Consider the following 5,954-nt stretch of genomic DNA (forward strand, 5'->3'; position numbering starts at 1 on the left):
CCCAATCTCCTCTGTTGTCTTCTCCTCTTTCCCTAATATGATGTCCTTCTCTTTCTCTGTCCTTTTCCTGGGTAATACCAGTCAATTTCATGACTTCAAATACCATTATCTCATAATGATTCCCAAATCTGTATCTCCAGCCCAGGCTTTCCTTCTGAGTTTAAGCTACATTTATCCAACAGCTTACTTGACATCACTTGTTGGGTGTCTGTCTAACAAGCACTTCAGAATTCATGTGACTCTCAAACTGCTTCCACTTCCACCCTCCCTTTGCCATCACAAGAAAGCCAGTGGAATAAGTAATTGAGAAGAAATATTACTGAATTTACAACAAATACTGTTTCTTCTTGATTTTAATGTGATACATTTACTTTAGTCCTCTTTAGTTTAGCTATTCTTTTCTCTATAAAGCCCAATAAGGTTAAAAATCTCACAGTAATACTGATTAGTATCTTGCTTGGTAAACCAGAGCCACCATGAGCTTGAATCATTTGTTTTGACTATGTTCTTCCTCCTCCAACACAGTTTTCTTCTTCTTTTGTTTGGCAGCAATCTCCTATTTTTCTGGAGAATTTTCTTTCAGTGGCAGCAATTTAGAGCGGTGGTTAAGCTTGTGGACTCCAGAGCCAGACTGGATGCTAAGCCCAGCTTTGCCATTAATCAGCCACATGACTTTGCTTCTTCATCTGTGAAATAGGGATGATGATCATTGCATCCACTTTAAGGGCTGTTGTAAAGATGAGTTAATGCACATGAAGCACATAAAATGAGGTCTGACATGCAGAACATGTGCATACTGTTCATTACTCTCACTTTCTCTGACTGTCATGTGCCAATGAAAGAAGAAACCTAGACTAGGCTGCACTTGTTTTAGTTGTTTTCAAATGAACATCATTCTAGTTACTAACACTGCTTTCCTCTCTTACATCTCCAGTTCTTGGGGAAAATCAATTACTTGCTCTTTTAGGAGGGACAGACTATTTAGAGGAAAAACAAGCATTAAATAAAACCACTTAACCTGCCATTTATAAGTCAAACCAATCTTGTTTCAAAACAGTGAGAAAAGTAGGTGACCTGAGATCCATTTTCAGACCTCACTTTGAGTGGCGGGATTCTTTTGAGATTTCTTAATTTAAACAACACAAATTAGGTATAATGAAGGAAAAAAAATTACAAAACTGGGTTACATGATACTAGCAGTTACAACAGCCATCTATTCAAATTTGAAAGGAAATTTTAAATACTGTCTCTGGGAAAATTAACTGAAAACTTTTCTCAAGCATGGACTGATTGATTTAAGTGTAATGTCTAAAAATTAGAAAAGCTGCTGGCTGAGGGCTGCTGCAGGCTCGGGCTGGGCACAGGCTAAGCACGGCAGCCAGGCTGGACCCCTGTGGCCCCGGTGAGCAGGGCTGACTGCTTTGGCTTCGTGAGGCCCCGATGCCTCCAGAATGAAGGTCTTTCTGCCAGTGCTGCTGGCTGCTCTCCTGGGTGTGGCGCGAGCCTGCTCCCTGGTGTGCTTCTCTTGCATGAATAAGAACACCCATTGGTACTGCCTGGACCCCACAGTCTGCTCCGACTCCCACAACTACTGCGTGATCGTGATCGTGTCTGCATCCGCAGGCATCCAGAACGTGGGGCACTTTGGCTACACCCTGAACAAGGGCACCTCCCCGATCTGCCCCGGCCCAAGCGTCATGTTGGGGTGGTGTCCGTGGGCACCCACTGCTGCCAGAGCTTCCTGTGTGACATCAGTGCAGCCGACGTCAGGCTGCGGGCCAACACCTGTGTGCTGGGCCTCGGGCTTCTGCTCAGCCTGCTGTCCGCTCTGCTGTGGTTTGGCCCCTGATCACTGGGACCCTGTGCCTGGCCCAGACACCTGAAGCTCAGGAAGGAAGGAAAGCCCAGCCCCTACTGGACCCTTAAGGATCTCAAAGCCGCCTCCTCTGACTCTTCACCCTGCTGATCACCCCTCTCCCTGGCCCTGGGTCCCCACAGGCAGGCCTGCCCCTGTACCTACATCTGCCAGCTGCCCTTACTTCTGGGTCAGCCTTCCTGGGGGGATGTGGGAATGGAGCCTGAGGGTCCTAGAGTCAGAACCAAGTCCTCGGGACACACTGGGAGGGACACCTAAGCCCCAGGCCTGGCCTGTCCAGACCCTGCCCACTCCCAGGTACAGAAGATGTGCTGTGTGGACAGGTGGTAGTCAGTGCGCCCCGCCAGGCATGTGGGGGGGGCTTATGGGCCCTGTGTTTGGGAGACGGGGTGGGGGTAAGCATCAGGCTCCCCAAGCCCCTTTCCCCTAGCGTCTCTGCACCCCTTATTTCATCACTTCAAGGGCAGGCTTTTAGGGCACAGGGGTTCCACTGATCCCACATCTAGGCTGTTGACCCAGGAATCTGCTCCCACTCCCAAATCCAGCTGCAGCCTCCACCCCACTGGAACCCCCTGCTGCTTTGGTGCCTCAAATAAAGATGGATGTTCCCACCCCGTCCAAAAAGTTAAAAAAGCTATTTGAATAATGTGAAGTCAGTCCTGTCACTTTATTGATTTTGATTTTACTTGTAAAGCCAAAGCCCTCAGGTCTTAACATTGTATTCTTGTTGGAATCATGCAAATTTAAAACATTCTTATTAAACTGAACTAAAAACAGAAATCACAGGTTAGCCTTGAAAACATAAATTTACCTTTTATCAGTTAAGGCCCACTGTTAAATTCTGACATATGCTAACTGAACACTGGCACTCGCCATCTGCCTCTACAAGGACTGGGTCACGCTGGCGCCTGCCATCTAACTCGGCTTGGATTAAATCACGAGCAGCTGCAGCCGCTGACCTCCAACACATCCTGAGAGGAGTTCAGGATGGAGGTCAGGAACGAGGTGCTCTGTGCTCTGGGAAAACTGGCTGAACAGGCCATCAGATAACTCAGTTAGATATTTCCAGGAGAAGATTTCATGACCCCAAGTCTTACGTCTCCTCATATCTAGAAAATCACTAACATCATTAAGGTTGACATCTGCTCCTCCTGACTAGCAGCAGGCCACTGCCTGAGTGTGTGCTGGACTGCATGGACCCCCTTCACCGAGATCACATGTAATACTGAGTCTTCCCCCTGCCTTTTTGGAGCAGTTTCTCAAAGCTATCTTCATTTTGCCCCAAGTAAAACTTAACCCACAATTTTTATGTTGTGTGATTGTATTTTCGTTGACACACACAAGTAATTTGAGCATGATGCCCTTCAGTCCTGTTGGTTTTCCCTCCCTTAAATGCACACAAAATAAAGTTAGTGCTCTCATCAGGTACATGGGGATTGTCCCACAGCAAGGACAGTCTTGTTGTAGGTTCTACTGAGCTTACAGTTGTGATAAAAACAAGTTTTGCTTATGAAGACAATAATCAATTAGGAGAGAGCTTTGGAAAATGCTTATAAGGAATATGTGCACTGTGAATTTACTGTTACTAAATTCTAAATAATTGCTAATTGCCAAACACACAAGAATAATTAGTAGTCATTAAAACATTCAAATTTTATTGTCAAAGATAATTTGCTTGTCATGAAAATACTCTGCATTCATAAAAATAAATGCTTAAAATAAATTGAAATACATGAAGTTCATTAGATATATTCTAATTTTACATACTTAAATTGTCTTAGCATTCTCATAAATGGTCAGACAAGACTTCATCTGTTACCCTCTGAAGTAAAAAAAAAATCTTCTGAATTAAAAGAGTAGATTTAACAAACATATCCAATTCACCGCCTCAAAAACCTCACTGTAACTGCATATTTTAAAGACAGACATTCACAAGGAAAATAAGAGAAGTGACAATAGCAACAAACTTTTGGAACCCGAAAAATAGATGGCAGTGAGAATGCCAATTCTAAAATCAGCAGCAGAAAATCTAAGAACTTAGGTTAGTTTATGCAGAAGAAGCCTCAAAAAGTCCAGGAATCATAAACAATAGGTTTCTCTGGAATTTATGATGAAATGGGGAAGTTAAAATAAGGAGGATTGGGTAAGAGATGTATAATAAATTAGGATTTCCTTAGACACACCCCCTTTTTCATAATCTGATATCTACCCTTCCTAAATCCTGGCTAAAGACTGGAGAATTATTTTCAGGAAAAAGAGAGTATTGACTGACTCATAGTAACTGAATACATATTAAATGCTGAAATCTGAGATGTAAACTGTCTTCCTCAGTCAACTGCCAGAGCGCTGACCTTTACATTCCAAGGAGTATTTTGTAAAACAAAACTTTCTTAGAACTCCACACAGTCTTAGGAAAATCTAAAATATTGAGATACTGGGGTTCTTCAGCAAAAATCCCATTCAGATCACTCCAGAAAAGCTAAAGTTAGTAAATTCCAAGTATGTCTTCAGTTTCCAATTACCCTTTTAGTCTCCCACAGTTCATTTTGAAGATAATACCAAAGACACTAGAAATTCGAGTAAAGTCTTTAACACGGTTTCAAAGAAAGTAACTTTGAAAAGCTAACAACAACTATAGAAGAAGAAAATTTCAAAATCCCTCATTAATAAGTAAGAAAACATATTACAACCATGAAATAAGGAAAGGATGGATTTAAAAAATTCAGAGACTAATAAAGAAGTCTTCAAAATAAACATAGATATCTAGAAATGGAAAATTCAATAGAAAGGTTGAAAAATGTAGTTGAGAAAATCTCCAAGAATGGAAAGAAAATGACAAAGAAATAGAAAGCAAGGAAAATAGATAAAATTGGAGAATCAGCCAAAATACCTAACAGCTGGATAATAAAAGCTAAAAAGAGATGACGACAAAACAAAACAAAACCACAAAGTGAAACAAACGAAACAGAAAATGGAAGAATAGAAGCCATTAATAAAATTATTTAAGAAAATTTCCTAAAAGTGAAGGACGTAAATTTCTAGAAAAAAGTTTCAATGGATGAAAGTTAACCCTCTTCAAAGCATATCATTATGATATTTCAAAACACTAGAAACAGGAAGAAAAAAGTTACTTTATAAATAAGAAATCAAATGGTCTGACAGTGCTCAGCAGTAACACTGGAATTAAGAAGTCAGATAACCCCACCAAATTCAGAGGAAAAAATACTTCCAACTTTACCCAAGCCATAAACCAAAGATAAGGGTAAAGATTTCTTATGGGTGTGTAAATTCTTAAAACTCTCTCTCACACATCTTTGTTCAGAGAGTTACTAAAGGATGTCTTCCAATAAAAAAGGGAAAAGATCAAGAAAGACAAAGAAATGAGATACAGAAAACACAAGATTCAACACAAGAGAGATGCAAATATTCTATGGGATTCAGTCCAAGGGGAATGCCAAGACAACTGTCTAGTGTAGTGGAAACTAGTGCAATTAGAACAGAGGCCTGAAGAGACTTACCTGCTGAAGACAGTTATCAAAATGCCGTTTTCCAGACCCCTTTCAGGCCACAGCACATGGGCGGCGGGATGCGCTGAGCAGGGCGCCCGGGGCCGCGGGGCGCGGGGAGGTGGGGGCGGGGGGGACGGCGGGCGGCCTCGGTGCTCACGCGACCCGGCGCTCACTCTGTTGCTGTCTGCTAATTTTTTCTTCCTTTTTTTGCCATTTTGAACGTTTTGCAAGACGAGGGGTTCAAGGCAGGTGGGAGCATCCTCCTGGGGGTGGAGGAGCCCGCGGGCGATTGGCACTTTCTCCGGGGAGCTTCTGCGCTGGGAACCTGAAAGTTTTTTGTTTTTATATTTTCATGCAGATGTGTTTATAAAGACATAAGTAATCTTTCTTCTTTCCTTGTCTCCACCGCCTTGCAAGCGACTACTTTTGGCAAAGGACGGAGGGAAAAAAAACCCTCAGCAACATATTGGGGGACGGTTGGGCTTTTTTTTTAAGAAAAATAGTTTGAGTGCATCGCGATGGAGAAAATGTTCGAACCGCTTCCCCTGAATCCCACCTTTATCCCGCCT

The 5,954-nt window shown here is 42.5% G+C and overlaps 1 pseudogene; it reads left to right on the top strand.

Annotated features, from left to right (window-relative positions):
• Positions 1–1,451: 1,451 nt before the first annotated feature.
• On the top strand, positions 1,452–1,849 carry LOC102529934 (lymphocyte antigen 6E pseudogene; annotated as a pseudogene).
• Positions 1,850–5,954: the final 4,105 nt, after the last annotated feature.

This window comes from Vicugna pacos, chromosome 24, assembly GCF_048564905.1.
Source record: "Vicugna pacos chromosome 24, VicPac4, whole genome shotgun sequence".
Classification (NCBI taxonomy): domain Eukaryota; kingdom Metazoa; phylum Chordata; class Mammalia; order Artiodactyla; family Camelidae; genus Vicugna; species Vicugna pacos.